Raw genomic sequence first — 22647 nt, 5'->3', positions numbered from 1 at the left:
TGAGTCTTGCTCGGAACGCCTTGTATGATATGATTCCTTGCTTTTTTTATTTTTGTTTTAAGTCTTGAATCCTTGCGGGACACACTTGTTTGAGAGAGCCAAAATTATGCCATGACTTGTTAGAATTGCTCTCTATTATTCACTTAAATTTTTATGAGCTATGGAATTGCTCTAGTGCTTCACTTATATTTTTTTGAGCACGGTGTGCTTTAGAATTCTTGAAGAAATGCTCTCTTACTTCACTTAGATTTATTTTCGAATTAGTAATTTTTTTAAGAAATTCTCTCTTGCTTCACTTAAATCAATTTGAGAGAAAGAAATATTATGCTCATGATCCTCACTTCTATTTGTTTGAGCTTATCAAAAGCAACACATGAAAATAAGTTCCAAAGTAATAGATATCCAAGAAGGATATAATAAAAACTTTCATGAAGATCAGTGGAAAAAATAAACTTGATTCCTTCTAATAGTTTTGAGAGATGGTGATGTGATATGTGTGTCATGTTGATGAGTAATTATGCTTTAGTAAGAATATTTGTGTTAAGGTTTTTGATTCCCTATGCAAGCACGAAAGTGAATAGTTATGCAATGAAGTTACATCCTACTTGTGGTGCATTATTCGGTGTTAACTATGCTCAATGCTCGCTTATGATATTATTCGTTTCTTGGTTGGTCACTTCTATATCTTTTGGTAGCCTTCATTTTTCACTAAGTATGATCAGTACTTGTGCATTCAAAATCCTTTAAACCAGTTTTGACACATGAGTCCACCACACCAGCCTATATGTTGTATTATTTTGCCATTCTAAGAAAATTTGTATGTGCCATTTCTAATTTTCAAAATAAACTTCTCTTTTGTGTGCTTGTACCGCTCATGAATCGCTAGGGGGTGGCTAATATATTTCCATGCTAGATATGTTATTCTCACGATGATTGTTTATTCACTTGTCATTGCACGAGAATAAGGCAAACGTATTAGGGATGCCCAGCCCCGAAATGAAAAATGAATTTACGTTATGTTGTGAAATAATAAATTCCTTGGAAAGTGTTGGTATGGAAGGCACTCGTGGATACAGCTAGCCATGGAAAATGAAAGTATGGTTGAAAAAGGAATAAACTTTAATTTATGTTTGGGAACCGCCTATGATATATCTAGCATGGAAAGTATTGGGAACTACTCGATCCTTCTTGTTGACAGGAAAAGCATGCCTCCCAATTTTTTTTTATCTCTATGTTTTTCACTATGAGCTTTGGCACCTCTACAAATCCCTACTTCCCTCCGTGAAGGGCCTTTCTTTTACTTTATGATTTTTTTATTTTTAATTTGAGTCTCCATCCTCTCTTATAAGGCACCAACTAGGGGGCACTATGATTGTACTTGAGCATTGGGTGTAGCTAATATGCGAGTGTTTTTCATGAATGGATCAATGATTGAGCATGATGGGCTAGGGATAACTTATTTTAGCGTTGATATTTTGAAAGACATGGTTGCTTGTTGGTATGCTTGAGTATTTAAGTCCTCATGTCAAAACTAGACTATTGCTTTGAACCATATAAAATTCCAAATGTCCATGCTACAAAGAAAAGAATATGAGATGACATGTTAGGCAACATTCCGCTTCAAAAAATTCTGTTTTTATAATGGACCTACTAGAGGACGAGCAGGAATTAAGCTTGGGGATGCTGATACATCTCGAACATATCTATAATATGTGATTGTTCCATGTTCTTATATTATCATTCTTGGAAGTTTTATAATCATTTTATAGTCATATTTTGGTACTAACCTAGTGACATAGTGCCAAGTGCCAATTGCTATTTTTGCATCTTTTCTACATCGCAGGAAATCAATACCAAACGGAGTCCAAATGCAGCGAAACTTTTTATGGATTTTTTATGGACCATAAGGAATCTAGTGGGCCGAAGAAACACCTGGGGTGCTCCAAGGGGAGAACAACCCACCAGGGCACGCCCTGGTCGGTTGTGCCCACCTCGGGAACTTCCCGGACCACCTCTTTACTCTTTAAATACCCCAAAATTCCAGAAACCATAGGGGAGTCGACCAAAATCAATTCCAGCCGCCGTAAGTTCCAGAACCACCAGATCCAATCTAGATACCATCACAGAGGGGTTCATCATGTCCATTGGTGCCTCTCCGGTGATGCGTGAGTAGTTCTTTGTAGACCTACGGTTCCGTAGTTAGTAGCTAGATGGCCTTGGAGATCCATATGATGTAATTCTTTATGCGGTGTATTTGCTGGGATTGAATGAACTTTGAGTTTATGATCAAATCTATCTTTTTATCCATGAAAGTTATTTCAGTCTTCTTTGATCTCTTATATGCATGATTGCTTATAGCCTCGTATTTATTCTTCGATATTTGGGTTTTGTTTGGCCAACTTGATCTATTTATCTTGCAATGGGAAGAGGTGCTTTGTGATGGGTTCGATCTTACGGTGCTTGATCGCAGTGGCAGAAGGGGAACCGACACCTATGTGTCGTTGCTATTAGGGATAACAAGATGGGGTCTATTTCTACATAAATAGATCTTGTCTACATCATGTCATCGTTCTTATTGCATTACTCCGTTTTTCCATCAACTTAATACACTAGATGCATGTTGGATAGCGGTCGATGCGTGGAGTAATAGTACTAGATGCAGGCAGGAGTTGGTCTACTAATCTTGGACGTGATGCCTATATAATGTTCATTGCCTGGATATCGTGATGATTATTTTAAGTTCTATCAATTGCCCAACAGTAATTTGTTTACCCACTGTTTGTTATTTTTCTCGAGAGAAGCCACTAGTGAAATATACGGCCCCCGGGTCTCTTCTTTATTATATTTGCCTTTGCGATCTATTTTCCATTGCTTTTATTTTCAAATCTATTAAACCAAAAATACAAAAATACCTTGCTAAAATTTATTTTATCTTCTGTTCCCGTGAGATCCATCTATCAAATTATTACAACTTTCTCACGTTCTTTTGCCAATCTCTGACGCGGGTACCCGAAAGGGATTGACAACCCCTTTAACACGTTGGGTTGCGAGTATATTTTATTTGTGTGCAGGTGTTGTTTACGTAGTTGCTTGGTTCTCCTACTGGTTCGATAACCTTGGTCTCATCACTAAGGGAAGTACCTACCGTCGGTGCGCTGCATCATCCCTTCTTCATTGGGGAAATACCAACGTAGTCTAGCAGACATCAGGGGGCAATAATCATCTTTGGTTTTGGACACAGTTTTGCCCTAGGCAAACTCATTGGCTTTCACTTTTTTCCCGTCACCTTATCCTTGGTTGTAATGGATGATCAGGGTTGAAGCTCTTCCCGAATACCGATATATTTCAAGTCTTGTCTAGCCCTCAGACCATCTTCACTCTTTTCTGGCATGTCAAACAGTGTGCCAAAGAAACTCATGCACACATTTTTTGTGATATGCATCATATCAAGAGAATGAGGCGTACTGAATAGTTCCTAATACTCTAAGCCCCAGAAAATAGACTTCCTTTTCCATACTTTTAGCAGCATTTTCTCAAAGTACTTCTTTCTTTTCTTTCCTTCCTTAGGGAAATCTTCCAAATTCATTAACATTTGCATGATTTCTGCTCCAGGCCTCTTACGTGGTAGCCCTCGGGCCTCATTAGTGTTGTCGAACAGATCTCCACGAGTTCTCCGCTCATCATCTTTGTGAAGCCACCTTCTATGGCCCATGAACATTGTTTTGCTACCGCCCTTTCTCGTTAGCTACCGAAAAGATGCGTCATCCATACATTTAAGACCAGCGCAATGTCCATGGCACGCCTGTCCGGAAATATATCCATAACACAGATAGTCGTGAACGGTCATGAGCAATGCTGCTCTCATGTGAAAATAATTTCCTCTGCTAGCATCCCAGGTTTTGACCACTTTAGGCTTCCATAATTGTCGGGGAAACTGATCCACGAACACCTATGGGGCCGGCGGACCGAGCCCCTTTCGGTTCGGCGGGGGGCGGAGATCACACGAAGAGCAGATCGAGGCGAAGCACACGAGCAGTTTACCCAGCTTCGGAGCTCTCCGGAGAGATAACACTCCTACTGCTGCTTGTTTGATTATCTTGTGTTCTTGCTCCAGAGAGAGAGAGAGCGTAGTGTTTTTCTGGGTTCCGAACCAGTCGAACCTCCTCTACGTTGCGCATGGGCCTCCTTTTATACGCTAAAGGGGTCACCGACAGGTGGCAACGCAGAGAAGGGTACAAATGTAAAAGGTGAGGTGGTTGGTACAGTTACTTGTACAGTGCACCCTACCTAACCCTGACGGCGGGGGACAAGGGCATTAAATGCCCGTCTGAGTCGCCCAAACAGTGCAGAAAAGGACCGTTAGGGGCGCCACCATTCGCCACGATGGCGATCTTGTCAGCTTCGCATGCCACTGCGCACCGCTGGCTGCACAGCCTCCCGCCACGCGCGCCTGGAGAGGCCCCCAGAGCGACATGTTGGTGGATGCGCTGGAGCGTGGGCACAGAGTGGCCGCCTGCCGCGGCAAGCGCCTTGCCGCTGCTGTTATCTTATCGGGTCCGGAAGCTTGTCGCTCACCGGGCCTCGAGGTACCTTGGTTGGTCTTCCCGGCAAGCTCCTCTTGCCGGGGCCTGGTTGCCTTGCCGGAGCGCGTGGCGCATCGCGGCAAGTTCCTTGGAGTGCCTTGGTTGGCCTTCCCGGCAAGCTCCTCTTGCCGGGGCCTTGTCTCCTGAGCTTAAATACTTTGTTCTTGAATGGCTCCAAGGAAACCACGGAGGATCTTGGCGTTCACCCGGCAAGCCTTGCCGCGGGGTGCTGCGACTGCCCGTGCACAAGTTCGGGGTACGAGGGTACCCCTATTCTAGTACACCGACAGGAGCCCCCGGGCCTGGGCCAGACACGGTGCCGAGCGCTGTTGGGCCAGGCCCAAGACAGGGCACGGGCACACGCGGACTGGGCCATGCCGAATCTCGCTCCGTATCCACCGCGCTCTCCCCTAATGGCACGCGTTGAATGCGGCGTCGTGGGAGAGATCGTGGGTGGTTCTTTATTCGAAAGGGCGAAACGTCCGCCCCGTCCCTCTTTATAAGAAGAGGAAATAGGGGTAGTTCGTTCCCCCTCGCTGGTTGCTACTACTCCATCTTCACGAACCTCCGCCGCTCCTCCCCTTCTTCTCAAAGCCGAGAGAGCAGCGCTCCGCCCCCCATTGCCACCAGCATCACCAACGCCGTCGACCTCCCCCACCACCTCCGCCATGGCTCCGAAAGCCGACAAGGGAAAGGGCGTGAAGTCGGCCGAGGCGCAGCGGCTCGCGGCGCTGCGGAAGGAGCGAGCGATCTTCTCCCCCCAGCTCAGCGCGAAGGAGCTGAGGGAGTACTTCTACCTCTTTTGGGCGACGGAGACGCGGGCGCATCCGCGCACGAGGGTACTCCCGGCCGCTGCTTCAGGACTGGCTCCAAACGGGTACCCATTCTTCGCGCTGTTCTTCTATTGCGGGCTCTGCCCGCCCTTCTCGGAGTTCTTCTGCGATATCATGAACACCTACGACCTCCGCCTCCTTGATTTCACCCCCAACGCCGTTCTGACCATGGCAGTTTTCGCACATTTGTGCGAAAACTTTGTCGGAGTCCACCCCAATGTTGCCCTTTTCCGCCACTTCTTCATGCCTCGGGTAGAGAGAGGAGAGCCGCTTGCCTGGATCTCGAGAGTCGGCAAGAAGGAGGCGTACTTGGAGGGTGAGCTCCGCAGCAAGTGGGAGGAGTGGAGAGCGGAGTGGTGCTGGATCGTCGAGGAGAATCCGCAGCCCTTCACCGCCGTGCGCCAAGCTCCAATAGTGCGCAGCAATGACTGGAGCAATGTGGCCCCGGAAGACGAGAGGCTGAAGATCGCCATTACTAGGATCCTTCGCCTCAGGCTTGCCGGGCTCACTGTAGGCGCTGTAGGCGCACATTTCCTCCACCGCCGCATCGACCCCCTGCAGGAGAAGGGGAGGCCCGCCTGGGAATTCAAGAACTCGGCGGACATCATGAGGCTGCAGTCGGGTCTCAACTACAACTTCACCGTCTTGGAGCTGGATGCAATGCTCCTGGAGTTGTTCAAACGTGACCCCCAGCACCCATTCACGCTGGCGAGGGGCGTCGTTCCATTGTGCAATAATTCTTCGCTTGACCAGATCCGCGCCATGATGCCGTTGTACGATTCACACGGAATCGTTCCAACTTGGCAAGAGCCTGCGGATGATGTCGTGCAAGCGTTCTTCGACAACTTGGAAGAAGTGCCGGTCCGCGCTGACGAGCAGAAGAGCCTCACCCGTGACACCACCAACGAGGAGCTGCAGCGCATCGCCACTAGGGCGGAAGAGGTTGAGGCCGCAGCTGCCGCGGGCGCGTTCGGGTTCACTGTGGAGGAGGCGGAGGCGGCAGAGGCGGCAAACCTCGCCGAGCGCGCGGAGTTCATTGGCGAGGAAGAACCTGCCGGCTCTGAAGCTGAGCCGAGCGAGGCCGGCGAGGAAGAGCCCGAGCCTTCAGAAAGCTTGCCGCAGGCGGAGCCCCCGGCCGTGCCAAGAAGGCGTCTTCGTAGGGCCGCGGACGTAGCGGGGCGGCAGCCGGGTCAACAGCCGCCGAGCCGTGCGACACGCTCTACCGCGGCAAGCAATGTTGCCGTGGGAGCGCCTCACACAGCAGCGGCAACTGGAGCGGGATCTTCCCGGGCCCCCGCCACCGCCCCCGCCAAGCGGGCAAGGGATCCTACTCCTCCGCCTCGCTGCACCGGAGGGGAGCCGGACTTCGATCTTTCCGCGCTCAGCTCCGACGAGGAGGAAGAAGAGTAAGTTTCTTTGGTGCTCTTGTAGTTCTTCAATCTTGCTGTTTTTATCTTGTATCTGACTTGCTTCGATCTGAACTCCTTTCTTTTCAGGACGCTGGCCCAGAGAGCGGCGAAGAGGGCCAAGGCCGCGGTGATTGTCATCGAAGATGACCCCACCGTGTCAGCAGGGGGTGGGTCCGAGACCACCTTGACGGACCCGGCAACCACTCCTCAAAGCAGCCCCCAGCGTAAGTTCATAGTTAGCTTTCTGCTGTCAGGCGCGCATGAGTGCTTTTTCCTTTGTTGATATCTTTCTTGTTGATTTGTGTAGGAGCAGAGCAGCCATATCAGGAGCGCCCAGAAGCTGGTCCCGAAGTGCCATCTGCTTCGACTACGCCGCCAAGGGAGGAGTCCCCGGCAAGGGAGCGCTCTCCGGCAAGGGAGAACTCTCCGGCAAGGGACAGCACCATCGATCCTGCGGCGGCCGAGACCGCAACTACAGATCTTGGCACCGGTAATTCACTTGTCCAAAAACTTTCCCTTGGGTTCTTCTTCTTCAGATTTTCTTCTCTTGGATTTTTGATTGATTTTTCTCCCTTCTTCGTTCTTCAGACCCATCTGCGGCTGAGCCAATGGAGATAGAGGGCGCTGGCGAGGAAGACGCGCATGGCAGCACTGACGACGCCGCCGCCAACGAAGAAGGGGCCGGTGCTGATGAGACCGCCGGCGAGGAGGCCGCCAAGGCTGCCGCCGTAGAAGCCGACGAGGAGTCGGGCGATCGCACTGACGACCCTGAGGCCGCAGGAGCGCCAGGCGCTGCGCCGACCACCGATCCCTCTGCCGCTGCTGCGGAGCCGGGCTCCGAGGAGCCCCAGCCCGGCGCCTATTTGAAGGCCGGCGACGATATCTTCATCAAGCTACACTGGGCGTCGAGCTCCAGGGCGCCGGTCGAGGGGGAGACTTTCGATGAGGAGGTGCTCGCCTCCGCTGGACTGTCGTTGGTCGATGCGCCCAGCAGCAACAGTGGCGAGCCTGAGGAGGAGCAGCTGCTGCGGAAGCTGCTGTCACTCTACCGCGCACGGCAAGCCAAGCTGGCTTCCTGGGAAGAGCTTGTCGTGAAGGCGGGAGTTGATATGGAGAAGCGTGCGGAGGAGCTCCGGGGCCACAATCAAGAAGCTCTCCGGTCCCTGGCACAGGAGCGGGAGCGACTTGCCGAGGAGCGCACGGCCTTCCTTCTCGAGAAGGCCGAAGCTGAGGAGGAACAAAGGCTGGCCGCCAAGAAGTAGTCCGCGCGAGAAGGCGAATTGGTGCAGCGGAAGGCCAACCTCGACAGCTATGAGGAGGAGCTCGCCGAGCGCGAGCAAGCACTTGGCGGGGTGCTCAAGGAAGCAAAGGACGCTGCCGCAATCGCAGAGGCCGCCAAGAAAGAGCTGGAGGAGAAGGTGGCGCAGCTGGAGGCCAACATCGGGAAGAGCGGCGAGGAGCTTGCCGCGCTCAAGCGTGAGCGTGAGAAGGATGCTGCCGCCCACGGTGAGCTGCAAGGTCTTCTCGCTGAGAGGGGCAAGGAGCTCAGCGCCGCCAAGGATTCCAATGCAGACCTGAAGTTGAAGCTGGCCACGCTGACGCAGACGCTGGACAACGCCAAGGAGCGGGAGAAGACCTTGTCGGAGAAGGTCAAGGCTGACAAGGCGCTGCTGGAGAGCATCGCGGTTACCCAGAACTCATTCAGAGATACTGTGGAGCACTGGACCGAGGGTCTGGTGAATATTGCCGCAGTCATCGATGAGGAGCTGGCGCAGCTGGGGATGGAGGACTTTGGGTATCCCTCCGACGAGAATCTCCAACCCAGTGCCAAGCTCAGCCTGTTCTTCAAGGGCATGGCGACGGCACTCCAGCGACTCCGGGAGAGGATCCCAAAGCAGCTGGCCAACGAGTCGCGCAGAATTTGTGCCGGGGTTCTCCAGAAGGTGCTGATGAAGGTGGCCTTCCGCAATCCAGGCCTCAGCTTCACCAACGTCCTCAAGTCCTTGCCGCCAGACGCCGATCGGGACGCACTCAAGGCCCTTGTCGCACCCATTGTGGACAAGGTGAGCGAGATCAAGAGGGTTGAGGGCGATCGCGTAGACTAGGCCGCCCATTTCTTCTTTTCCCTTATCGCTGCTAATCATGTTATGAAAACAGTCTGTTAGAGCTGCGACAAGTTATCTTGTAACATAACTTTATTTCTGTTATCAATTGCTATGTTATTTCCTCTACTAGATTCCTTCCTTTGTATGTTTTTACCCTACGCTTCTAGGGAACTTGTCGGTGCAGGCACCCGAGCCGCGAGCGCTGAGTGCGGAACGTCAGTAGCCTGCTGGCGGCACTGCTTCCGACAAGAAACCTTGTCGCGACTAGATGCAGCACACTTAAGTTGTTGAGCGGACTCGAAACAAAGTAAGGGCGCAACTAGCCACGAGTTGGTTCCTCCGTGCACAGGTTTTCCATACAAAGCAGGGTCGTTCGAGGAAGATAACTCAAAAATTTAAAAATTGATTGCTCAAACTTTGCCAACTTAGCTTTTCTGTCGTTTGCTTCCCGGCAAGGCAAAACTTTGCTTGAACGACGCCTGGTCCATAACACAATGTTCTCCTTCCCCCACGGCAAACTTGTGTGCGAGGGAACCTTCTTTTCCGGAATGCCATCTTCGGTCTCAAGGCGGACAGCGCCGGGCCTTGTGACTCATTTCACCCGATAAGGGCCTTCCCACTTCGGCGTCAACTTGTTGGAATTCTTGGCGGACTGAACGCGCCGAAGAACAAGGTCGCCTTCCTCGAAGCTTCTGGCCTTAACTTTGCGGCTATGGTAGCGGCGCAAAGCTTGCTGGTATCGAGCAGCTCGTAAAGCAGCCTGAAGATGATCTTCCTCAAGGAGCAGCGCGTCATTTTGTCTGCTCAAGCTCATCATAGGCGAGCACTCGAGGCGATCCGTATACGAGTTCCGTGGGGAGAACTGCCTCTGCTCCATAGACTAGAGTGAAAGGCGTCTGTCCAGTGGCTCGATTTGGCGTCGTTCTGATCGACCAAAGAACCACTGGCAGCTCCTCGATCCTGTTTCTTCCGCACTTGCGCAGCCTGTCGAAAGTTCTGGTCTTGAGCCCGCGCAGCACTTCAGCATTTGCCCTTTCTGCTTGACCGTTGCTTCTCGGATGAGCAACAGAAGCGAAGCAGACCTTGGCGCCAAGGTCTTGGATGTACTGCATGAAGGTGCGGCTCGTGAATTGCGTGCCGTTGTCGGTGATGATCCTGTTAGGGATCCTGAAACGGCAAACAATTGACCTGAAGAACTTGACTGCTGACTGTGTTGTCACCTTCCTCACTGGCTGCACTTCCGGCCACTTTGTGAACTTGTCGATTGCGACGTACAAGTACTCAAAGCCCCCGACAGCTCGGGGGAAAGGGCCGAGGATATCGAGCCCCCAGACCAAAAATGGCCAGGATAAAGGGATCGTCTAGAGAGCTTGAGCTGGCTGGTTTATCTGTTTGGAGTGGAACTGGCACGCTTCACACTTGGTTACTTGTGCAGTTGCATCCTGGAGGGCTGTCGGCCAAAAGAAACCTTGCCGGAAAGCTTTTCTGGCAAGTGCTCTTGCGCCAATGTGGTGGCCACATATGGCCCCATGTATCTCTGCCAACAGCTTTTGTCCATCTTCCCGGCAAATACACTTCAATTTCACACCGTTGAGTCTTCTTATGTACAGTATGCTATCGACAAACTGATACATACTTGACTGCCGGGCTACTTTTTCCGCTTCTTCTTGCTCTTTGGGAAGTTCTCCTGTCTGAAGGAAATGGACAATTTGATGTGCCCATGTTGGAGCTTGTGGCTCGACAACAAGGACTAAAGGCACATCTGCTGCTGCGGGAACATCCGCTTCTACGGCAAGGACTTGCGGCCCTACCGGAGCTTGATGTTCCCCGGCAAGCTTGCCGGAGCAAAACTTGTCGGGAGCGTCTGCTTCAACGGAACAAACCATAAGGCTTGCCGGAGCAGACTGCCCCTCAGTATCCTTGGTGTTGATCTTGGGGACTTTCTTGGCGGCGGCTTCGGGGAGCTCTGCCAGAAAGTAGTCACTAGAAACCAACTTCCTCTTCTTGTTTTGTCCAGTTGATGATGTTACGGATGGTCGAGTCAACTTGTGCACAAAGATCCCTAGTTCCACAGGTAACTTTAGTGCGGCGCACTTTGACAGGCCATCAGCAATGTCATTCTGAGCTCTTGGGATATGCTCCATCTGTAGGCCGTCAAAGTGCTCTTCTAGCTTCCTCACTTCATCAACATATGCTTCCATCAATGGACTCTGGTAGTTCTTGTTCACTTGGCGGACGACAAGCTGTGAGTCACCCCTGACAATGAGCTTCTTGATCCCAAGGTCTGCTGCGATTCTGAGACCGGCAAGCAATCCTTCATACTCTGCAGTATTGTTGGTTGCTTGCTCCTTGGGAAAGTGCATCTGGACTACGTACTTGAGGTGCTCTCCGGTGGGCGCGACAAGCAGCACGCCCGCACCGGCGCCTTGCAGCGAGAAGGCACCATCAAAGTACATCAGCCACTCTTTGCTTGCCTCTTTAACGGGGATGCTCGTCTCTGGAATTTCTTCATCTGGTGTTGGCGTCCATTCTGCTATGAACTCTGCCAATGCTCTGCTTTGGATAGTTGAAGTGCTCTCAAACTTGAGGCCAAAGCTTGACAGTTCCAGCGCCCACTCGACAATCCTGCCTGTCGCTTCTGGATTTTGCAGTATCCTCTTCAGCGGAAAGCGACTGACGACTATGATCTCATGTGCTTGGAAGTAATGGTGCAGCTTTCTCGAGGCCATGAGGAGGCCGAAAAGCAACTTCTGCACACCAGAGTACCTTGATCTAGCCCCCTGTAGAAGGGAACTGACAAAGTAAACTGGACGCTGCACCATTCTCTTCTGCATCTTATCATGCTCCTGCGCAGATCCATCTCTGTCGGGACCAGAGCTTGTCGGCGAAGCCCCCTGCTTGTCGCTGGATGCATCTGCCGTGGTTGCTGGCTCATCATCTGCCTCCCTCTCCACCACTAACGCAGCACTAACCACTTGATTGGTTGCCGCTATATACAGCAGCAACTTCTCTTGCGGCTTAGTTGCGACAAGTGTTGGAGTGGAGGACAGGTATCTCTTCAAGTCCTGCAGCGCAGCCTCCGCCTCTGGAGTCCATTTTATTGGACCTGCCTTTTTCAAAATTTTGAAAAATGGCAGGGCGCGCTCAACAGATCTAGAGATAAACCTGCTGAGAGCAGCCACGCAACCGGCAAGCCTTCGTACATCCTTGACGCGCTTTGGTGCTTCGATCTGCTCAATGGCCTTGATCTTGCCGGGATTGGCTTCAATTCCCTGCTGAGACACGAAGAACCCGAGAAGCTTGCCGGAAGGGACTCCAAACACGCACTTCTCGGGGTTAAGCTTGAGGTTGATCTTGCGCAGATTTGCAAATGTCTTGGCTAAATCTTGAATCAGGGTCGCCCTGTTCTTGCTTTTGACCACTATGTCATCCATGTAGGCTTCCACATTTCTGTGCATCTGCGGCTCAAAAGCGTGGTGGACTACCCTTGTGAATGTTGAACCAGCATTCTTCAAACCGAAAGGCATTCGTACGAAGCAGTACGTGCCACACGGGGTGATAAATGCGGTTTTCTCTTCATCCTCTTCTGCCATGAAGATCTGATGGTATCCTGAGTATGCATCAAGAAATGAAAGCAAATCACATCCGGCTATGGAGTCAACAATCTGGTCAATGCGCGGCAAGGGAAATGGGTCTTTGGGACAAGCTTTATTAACATCAGTGAAGTCAATACAAAGCCTCCATTTCCCGTTAGCCTTGCGCACGACAATAGGATTGGCCCACCACGTGGGATGGAGCACTCCTCTGACAAGGCCTGCTGCTTCCAACTTCTTGATTTCTTCTGCGATGAATTCTTGGCGCTCCACTGCCTGTTTCCTGACTTTCTGCTTGACGGGCCGCGCATGAGGACAGACGGCAAGGTGGTGCTCAATTACTTTCCTGGGAACACCGGGGATATCAGACGGTTGCCACGCAAACACGTCGACATTCGCCCGCAGGAAAGCAACGAGCGGGCTTTCCTATTTGGGGTCAAGAGTGGCGCTAATGGTGAAGGTACCACCAGTGCCGTCCTCCTTGGAGGACACCTTCTTGGTCTCAGGTGGAGCTGTCATTGCCTTCTTACACTTGCCGGTGGAGCTCGATGGTGCGTCCTCGACGGTAGCGCAGCACTCCGAAGAGGTGCGCTTGCCGGAGTGGGCATCAGAGCTCTTGCCGGACTTGATCTTCTTCACAAGGCCCCGGCAAGAGGAGCTTGCCGGGAAGACCAACCAAGGTACCTCGAGGCCCGGTGAGCGACAAGCTTCCGGACCCGACAAGATAACAGCAGCGGCAAGGCGCTTGCCGCGGCAGGCGGCTACTCTGTGCCCACGCTCCAGCGCATCCACCAATGTGTCGCTCTGGGGGCCTCTCCAGGCGCGCGTGGCGGGAGGCTGTGCATCAGAATAGGATTAACGGAAAGCAGTAACATGCTACACTACTCTAATGCAAGCAGTATAGAGAAGAGTAGGCGATATCTGGTGATCAAAGGGGGGGCTTGCCTGGTTGCTCTGGTAAGAGAGAGGGGTCGTCAACTCCGTAGTCGAACTGGTCAGCAGCAGCGTCGGTCTCGTAGTCTACCGGAGAGAAGAGGGGGAAGAAACAATGAATACAATGCAAACAAATGCATATCGATGCATGACATGACAAGTAACGATGCTAGGTGTGCCCAATCGCGGTAGTAGGTGATACCGACGAAGGGGGGAAACATCCGGGAAAGTATTCCCGGTGTTTCGCGTTTTCGGACAGATGAACCGGAGGGGGAAAGTTGCGTGTTTGGTATGTTAGAGGTGTGTGGTGGACGAACGGGCTGCGTATCCGGAATCGTCTCGTCGTTCTAAGCAACTTTCATGTTGAAAATATATTAATCCGAGTTACGGATTAAAAGATATGATTTTCTAAGGATTTTATTAATTTCTGGAATTTAATTAATTATTTAATTAATTCGAAAAATAGGTTAATGACATCAGCATGATGTCATGCTGACATCAGCAGTCAACAGAGTTGACTTGGTCAACCTGACATGTGGGTCCAGGGGGACCCACCTGTCATTCTCTATGATTAACTAAAATAGATTAATTAGCTTAATTAGTGATTAGGTTAATCTAATCAAGATTAATTACTTAATTAATTACTTAATTAATTAATTAATATTTTAATTATTTTAGTTATTATTTATTTATTTAATATATTCTTTTTTTATTTTATTTTTATTTTTTTAATTCCTTTTCTTTTCTTTTTTTTAAAACCGTTCTGGGGCGGGGCCCCCTAGTCAGTGGCCCGGGAGGGGCCTATCGGTTCGGGTGTGCGTGCGTTCGGGTTCGGGCGCAACGGGTGTGCCCCGTTCGGGTGCACGCCCAGGGGCACGCGGGCGTGGGCACGGGTGGCCACGGCGGGGCACGTCGCCGGCCAGGGATGGGCGCAGGGGCGCATCCCGCCCAGTGCGGGGCGAGGTTGCCGGCGGCCACCGCACAAGCGGCAGCAGGGCGGCGGTGCCGGCGTGGGGCGAGGGGAGCAGGGGGCGCGGCCCTGGCGGGGAGCCACGGCGGCTAGCGGCCACGCGCGCGCGCGGGGCGAGGCCCGAGCGCGGCGAGCGCGCACGGGGGAAGCGGGTGGGCGCGCCCCGGGCGCAGGCAGAGGCGGGGAACGGCGAGTGCGCGGCCGACGCGGGGAGAGAAGGGAAAAGGCGGCGGCTCACGGCGGGGTGTAGGGTCCGGGCAGCGGTGCTCGAAGAGGAGGTCGAGGAGGCCACGGCGAGGTCGATCCGGCGACGGCAGCGGGCTTCGGGCGCCGACGAGGAGCAACGGGGTGGCGCGCGGCATCTGCGTCGGCGGGGTCGGGGCGCGGCTGCCACCCGATGCAGACGAGGGAGAGATGGGGATGCGAGGTCCGGCGAGGAGTCGAGGAGGACGGAGACGACGGCGAGCGGCGACGGCGCGACGTCGGGTCTTGGGGCGCCGCGGGGGGGGGGAGACGGAAGGCGGTGTGGTGGCTCCGGTGACGGGAGGCCTTCGGACGGCGGCACGGCGTCGGTGGGGGTTCGGCCGACGGGGCACTGCGGGGGGGGGGGGAGTGGGGGATCGATCCCGATCCAGATCGGATCGGGAGAGGGGGAGTGGGTGCGAGTGGGGAATGGGTTAGGGTTACCGTGGTGGTGGGGGGGTATAGGCAGGGGTGGTCTGGGTCGGCCTGGTCAGCTGTGGCCAACTGGGCCACTTGGCCCAGGGGAGAGGGGGGTCTTTTCTTTTTGTTTTCTATTTCTTTTCTATTTTATTTTAAGTTCCCTTTTATTACAGTTTTATAAAAAAAACACTAGCACCTAAATTTGTATTTATAAATATACTACTGCCACCTTAATTCTCAACCGAAAATAAAATAGTTTAATATTTTATAAAATTCAATAGGCATGTATTTAATTGTTTTAACTACTGTTTTAATTATCTTAGAGTCTTTAAACACCTTATCAAAGTTTGGTTTCTCCACCATAATTACCTATGCATTATTTAGTTCACCCCGAACATTTTAGTTTTAAAGTTTGGAAACTTTTGTTGTTTACCTATGTTTTAAATTTGAATTTGAATCGGGTTCGAATCAACGTGAGTTTAATCATAGTAATGGAGGTGACGTGGCATCATTAACAGTGGTTTACTGTAGCTTAGGTATCCGGGCGTCACAGGTTCGTGCGAGCCGGTAGGACCGAGCGGGTTCGGCTAGCCCAACAGGTTGACGTGATCAGGGCGGAGGAGGCCTGGTCAACGGAGCGACCTACAGCGACTGCAACTCCCGCTCACTGCAGATAAGATGCAGCGCGGCGAGGGACTTGGTGGCTTGGCGTGGTAACGGCGCGGAGAAGCGGGGAGCATAGAAGATGGGCGGATCCGAGGCTGAGGCAACGAGATCCGGCGACACGGGTCTCAGGGAAGCAGGGGCGCCGGACTTGGCGCGATTCCGCAAAGGAGAAGCAGAGGAGGGCTCCCGCGGGCGGCGCGTCCTTTTCCTCGTGAAGCAGAACGACGACGGCAGAATTGGCGCGTTCTCCAGTGAGGGCCATGCAGCTTGAGGCGGGGAAGACCCAGAATGGGACGAAGCCGACGGATCCGAGGCGGAGGTTGCGATTCCTGGCGAGGACGCGGCTTTGGGCGAGGCAGAGGAAGCAGGTCCGGGCGGCGAGGTTCTCGCTCGATGCCTTGAGGGCGTGGATGAGGACGGCTGTGGGATACTCGAAGCAGAGGCGGGGCTAGCAGCAGACGGGGATGGATGGAACCGGCGTTCCCCGGCGACAGCGACGGCGCAGCAACATATCGGAGTGGCGGTGTGGTAGTCCTGGATTAGGGGGTCTCCGGACAGCCGGACTATATCCTTTGGCCAGACTGTTAGACTATGAAGATACAAGATTGAAGACTTCGTCTCGTGTCCGGGGGGGGGGGGACTCTACTTGGCGTGGAAGGCAAGCTAGGCAATATGGATATGTATATCTCCTCCTTTGTAACCGACCTTGTGTAACCCTAACCTCTCCGGTGTCTATATAAACCGGAGAGTTTTAGTCCGTAGGAAGAAATACAATCATACCATAGGCTAGCTTCTAGGGTTTAGCCTCTCTGATCTCGTGGTAGATCTACTCTTGTACTACCCATATCATCAATATTAATCAAGCAGGACGTAGGGTTTTACCTCCATCAAGAGGGCCCGAACCTGGGTAAAACATTGTGTCCCCTACCTCCTGTTACCATCCGGCCTAAACGCATAGTTCGGGACCCCCTACCCGAGATCCGCCGGTTTTGACACCTACATTGGTGCTTTCATTGAGAGTTCCTCTATGTCGTCGCCGCTAGGCTTCATGGCTCCTCCGATCATCGATGGCGATGCAGTCCAGAGTGAGACTTTTCTCCCTGGACAGATCTTCGTGTTTGGCGGCTTTGCACTGCAGGCCAATTCGCTTGGCCATCTGGAGCAGATTGAAAGTTACGCCCCTGGCCACCAGGTCAGGTTTGGAAGCTTAAACTACACAACCGATATCCGCGGAGACTTGATCTTCGATGGATTCGAGCCTCTGCCTTGTGCGTCACACGGTCATGATGAGTGCGGTCCAGTGCTACCATCGGATATTGTTCAAGAGATCGCATAGGCAGCCGCTCCGAACCTCAATTCAGAGCCAGGTGTGCCTTCCGCGGACGGGTGGATAGACCCCACCACGGAGGCCTTACCCTCAGCGGTGATCGAGCCAAACATCGACCTTACCTTGCACGAGAGCCGTGTTATTAAACTGTCGGATCCTTCTCCGACCACGGACTCCGAACCGCCTGCGCCCATTCCTATCGAATTCGATTCGGCGCCGATCATGGAGTTTACCTCCATGGATATTTTTCAGCACTCGCCCTTTGGCGACACACTGAACTCATTAAGGTCTCTCTCCTTGTCAGGAGGATCCTGGCCGAACTATGTCCGGCAGGACTGGGATGCGGACGACGAAGAAATCCGAGGCCCACCCACCACCCACTTAGTAGCCACTGTCGATGACTTAACCGACATGCTCGACTTCGACTCCGAAGACATCGACGGTATGGACGACTATACGGGAGGCGAAGAGGAACCACCGCCCACAGGCACTAGACAGCCACCTCATCATACGATATATACATGGTGGATACACCCAAAGAAGGCAATGGCGACGAGATAGCAGAGGATGACCCCTCCAAGAAGCAACCCAAGCGCCGACGTCAGCGGCGCCGCTCTAAGTCCCGCCAAAGCAAAAGTGGTGATACCGGCACAAGAGATAATAATACCCCGGATATTGCCGAAGACAACAACAATCCCCTCCAGCAAGATTTAGAATAGGAGAATGGAGGAGCCAGCCCTCCTGAGAGAGCGGTAGATGGAGAAGAGGAGGATGATAATTACATGCCCCCTCCGAAGACGAGGCAAGCCTCGGCGACGACGAATTCGCTGTGCCAGAGGATCCCGTCGAACAAGAGCGCTTCAAACGCCGGCTTATAGCCACGGCAAATAGCCTTAAGAAAAAGTAGCAGCAGCTTCAAGCTGATCAGGATCTGCTAGCTGACAGATGGACTGAAGTCCTCGCGGACGAGGAATATAAACTTGAGCGCCCCTCCAAGAGTTACCCAAAGTGCAGGTTGCTACCTCGACTGGAGGAAGAAGCGTATGATACGGCTGATCGGCCACCTCGCGGCCGCGATAGAGAGGCATTCCAGCCAAAAACTCAGCCTCCACCCCGACGCCATTCAAATAAAAAGGCATGGGGAGATACGCCAGACCTACGAGACATATTGGAGGACAAAGCAAATCATGCAAGATCGATTTACGGATCACGAGGGCGCGCCACTCTGCGAGACGATAAACGTCACGCTGGATACAGTAAAAGCAAATCCGGTCGGGCTGAACACAGCGGGCAAGACCCATTCGAGCTGCGTCGCGATATAGCCCAATATAGAGGCGTTGCACACCCCCTATGCTTCACAGACAAAGTAATGGATCATCAAATCCCAGAAGGTTTCAAACCTGTAAATATTGAATCATACGACGGCACAATAGATCCCACAGTATGGATCGAGGATTTCCTCCTCCACATCCACATGGCCCGTGGTGACGACTTACACGCCATCAAATACCTCCCACTAAAGCTCAAGGGACCAGTGCGGCATTGGCTTAACAGCTTGCCAGTTGAGTCCATCACCTGTTGGGAAGATCTGGAAGCCGCATTCCTCGACAACTTTTAGGGCACTTATGTGCGACCACCAGACGACGACGAACTGAGCCATATAATTTAGCAGCTAGAAGAATCTGCCAGACAATTCTGGACACGGTTCCTAACCAAGAAAAATCAAATCGTCGACCGTCCGGACGCAGAGGCCCTAGCAGCCTTCAAGCATAACATCCGTGACGAGTGGCTTGCCCGGCACCTTGGACAGGAAAAGCCGAAATCTATGGCAGCCCTCACGACACTCATGACCCACTTTTGCATGGGAGAAGACAGCTGGCTAGCTCGTAGCAATAACATGACCAAGAACCCTAGTAATTCGGATACCAAGGATAGCAATGGCAGGTCACGTCGCAACAAGCAAAGAGCCGCATTAACAGCGACAACGCTGAAGATACGGCAGTTAATGCTGGATTCAGAGGCTCTAAGCCCGGTCAGCGGAAAAAGCCATTTAAGAGGAACACTCCAGGCCCATCCAGTTTGGACCGTATACTCGATCGCTCGTGCCAGATATATGGCACCCCCGAAAAACCAGCCAATCACACCAACAAGGATTGTTGGGTGTTCAAGCAGGCCGGCAAGTTAAATGCCGAAAACAGAGACAAGGGGCTGCACAGTGACGAGGATGAAGAGCCCCGACTGCCGAACAATAGTGGACAGAAGGGCTTCCCCCCACAAGTGCGGACGGTGAACATGATATACGCAACCCACATCCCCAAAAGGGAGCGGAAGCATGCACTGAGGGACCTATACGCGTTGGAGCCAGTCGCCCCAAAGTTCAACCCATGGTCCTCCTGCCCGATCACTATTGATCGAAGGGACCACCCCACTAGCATCCGCCATGGTGGATTCACCGCATTGGTTCTAGACCCAATCATTGACGGAGTTCACCTCACTAGAGTCCTTATGGACAGCGGCAGCAGCCTGAACCTGCTTTATCAGGATACAATGTGGAAAATGGGCATAGATCCCTCAAGGATTAAACCCACAAAAACAACCTTTAAAGGCGTCATACAAGGTGTAGAGGCCAACTGTACAGGCTCAGTTACACTTAAAGTGGTCTTCGGATCCCCGGATAATTTCCGAAGCGAGCAGTTAATCTTCGACATAGTCCTGTTCCGAAGTGGCTATCATGCACTGCTCGGACGAACCGCATTTGCAAAGTTCAATGCGGTGCCACACTACGCATATCTCAAGCTCAAGATGCCAGGCCCTCGAGGAGTCATTACGGTCAACGGAAACACCGAGCGCTCTCTCCGAACGGAGGAGCACACGGCGGCCCTCGCAGTGGAAGTACAAAGCAGCCTCTCAAGGCAATTCTCTAGTCCGGCTATTAAACGTCTGGACACCGTCAAGCGCGCCCGGAGTAACCTACAACAAGACCACCTGGCATGTTCCAAGCAAGCGTAGCAATACGGCCCCAACCCCAGCCCTCGCGAAACTTCGAAATCTGTACTACGCGTACATAACTACGCTCTGAAAATACCATGGGCACAAGGGGAGGGGCATGACCACGGCACGCCCAAAAATGCAGCTCAACCGCACTAGGCGCTCCCGATTTTGTCATTATTTCCTACTTTCAGGACTCCACTCTTCGGAAGGCCTGTCCGGCAGTACAACCGCCAAACACACGATGCCACAACCAAGGTGGCAGAAAGCTACGTCAAATTCCCAGGTGGTCTCTATAACGAGCAAAATACCTGTCTTACATATCGTCTCGTAGCTCGCCCCTGGAGGGGGACATGTCAAATAGTCCCATCTCTTACTTATCGCACTATTTGTATCGTTCTTCTTTCACAACAGCCTTTTAAAATAAACAATGCTTAGCTTCAGCTTATTATTGCATTCTCTATTCATTTCTTTTTTCAATACATATGTTCAGTTATGACATTTAGCACCCGTACACTTTGGTATAGTCCATACGCCAGGGCCTCAAGCACCCCACAATATGGTGTGAAAAGTCCGAACACTTTCACAAGTGCAGCACCCCAAACTTATAGCATTATATGCATTAGCTCCGAATCATGTCTTTGGTCAAATGTTGGGTTTGCCCGGCTCCTATGTTTTGGTACCTTACGTTCCGCTCTATCGGCTAAGGTAGCACTAGGAGAACTACTGTGATTGTGCCCCGGTTCTGCCGGGCTTAGCACCTCAGTACAGAAAGCTAAAACTGACTGTCATGATAAGGCGAGAGACTGGTCGCTGTTCGGCGAGGTTTTTGAGTTCCTAAAGACTTATGCCGCTTAGGGCGAGGGGCCAGCCCTGTCCGGCTTAAAGGCGTGTATCGTGCCCCGAATTCGGCCTTCTGAATACCAGGGGCTTCGCTGAAATTTAAAATTATAGAATTCTATGGCTAAGTGAGAGTGATAAAGCATTATTAGTCCGGTTGCCTTGTTCGTTGTGCTGAGTACCTCCCTCGAAGGACCCAAACATGAGAACAAGAGTGCTCAGGTTTATCCCGAACACCCGAGCACTCGTGGCATGGGGGCAGAAGCCAAGGACTAGCCATCTCTCAGATTGGATAAACGGCCAAACAGAAGGTAATATTTTAAATTCACACAAGCGTTGCATAGCACATATGAAACAAGTTTTCATCATACAGGATCACACGAGCAAGTTTACTAAAATATTACATCCTTTGAACATGCGTCCGCCACAAGACGGGCACCCTTCAGGACACCCTCATAATAAATTTCGGGGGTGCGATGCTCCTTGCCCTGCGGCAGCCCTTCCTTGATCAACTTCATGGTGTCTAGCTTGGCCCACTGCACCTTCACACGGGCAAAAGTCCGGCGTGCACCTTCGATGCAGACGGACTGCTTGACGACCTCCAGCCATGGGTAGGCATGTACAAGCTGCATCACCAGGCCAAAGTAGCTGTTCGAAAGGGCATCGCCAGGCCACAGCCGAACTATAAGGCCCTTCATGGCCTGTTCGACCGCCTTGTGCATCTCGACCAGGTGCTTTAGCTGGTCGCTCAGAGGCATCGGGTGTTCGGTCCCAGTATACTGAGACCAGAAAAACTTCTCCGTTGAGCTTCCCTCCTCGGCCTGGTAAAATTGTGCGGCATCCGACACGCTGCGGGGCAAATCTGCGAATGCTCCTAGAGAGCTCCAAATCCGGGTAAGTAATCGGTAATTTACTTTTACATGCTTGCTCTTCATATAGAATGCCTTACCCACCGTTATCTTCTTGATTATGTCGATCTCCTGGAGGGCCTTTTGGGCTTCGGCCTTGGCACTTTTTGCGCCCTCGAGGGCCGCGGCAAGCTCAGACTCTCGCGTCTTCGAGTCAAGCTCCAACGCCCCATGCTTCGTCACGAGTGCCTGGAGCTCTTGCTGCACCTCGCCCACCCGAGCCTCTTGTTTTTCCCGCTCGGTGCGCTCCTTGGCCGCTTTATCTTCGGCCTTGGTTAGCGCTTGCTTTTGTGTGGCAACCTCGGTCGTGGCCCCTGGCAAATATACGTTGATCCTATCATTTTGCCATCATGTCTTCTCTTATATATACATATCTATAGACAGGGTATTACTTACCCTTGTTCTCCTCGAGCTGCCTCTTGGCAAGGCCGAGCTCTTTCTTGGACCCCTCGAGGTCCTACTTCAGTACGGCGACCTCCGCAGTCAGTGCGGCAGACGCCAGCAGCGAAGCCTGCATATCCATATTGACATACTTATATTAGACTCCTGCGATATTATTTGATCCTCTGTTCGGCTTTTCTTTGTGAACACCAAACAGAGCATCATGGGCTACTGTCTATGCGGTAATATTTTTACTATATTGTAAAACACTTACCTCAAAGCCTGTTAGAAGGCTGGCACATGCTTCAGTCAATCCGCTCTTGGCCGACTAAACCTTATGGACCACCGCACTCATAATAGTACGGTGCTCCTCGTAGATGGAAGCGTTGCGAAGCGCTTCCAGCAGATTGTCCGGCGCCTTTGAATGGACAAAGGTCACCGGCACAGG

Source organism: Triticum aestivum, chromosome 6A (assembly GCF_018294505.1).
Source record: "Triticum aestivum cultivar Chinese Spring chromosome 6A, IWGSC CS RefSeq v2.1, whole genome shotgun sequence".
NCBI classification, from domain to species: Eukaryota; Viridiplantae; Streptophyta; class Magnoliopsida; order Poales; family Poaceae; genus Triticum; species Triticum aestivum.
The sequence above is the reverse complement of the archived record's forward strand: the minus strand, read 5'-3'. Positions refer to the sequence as shown.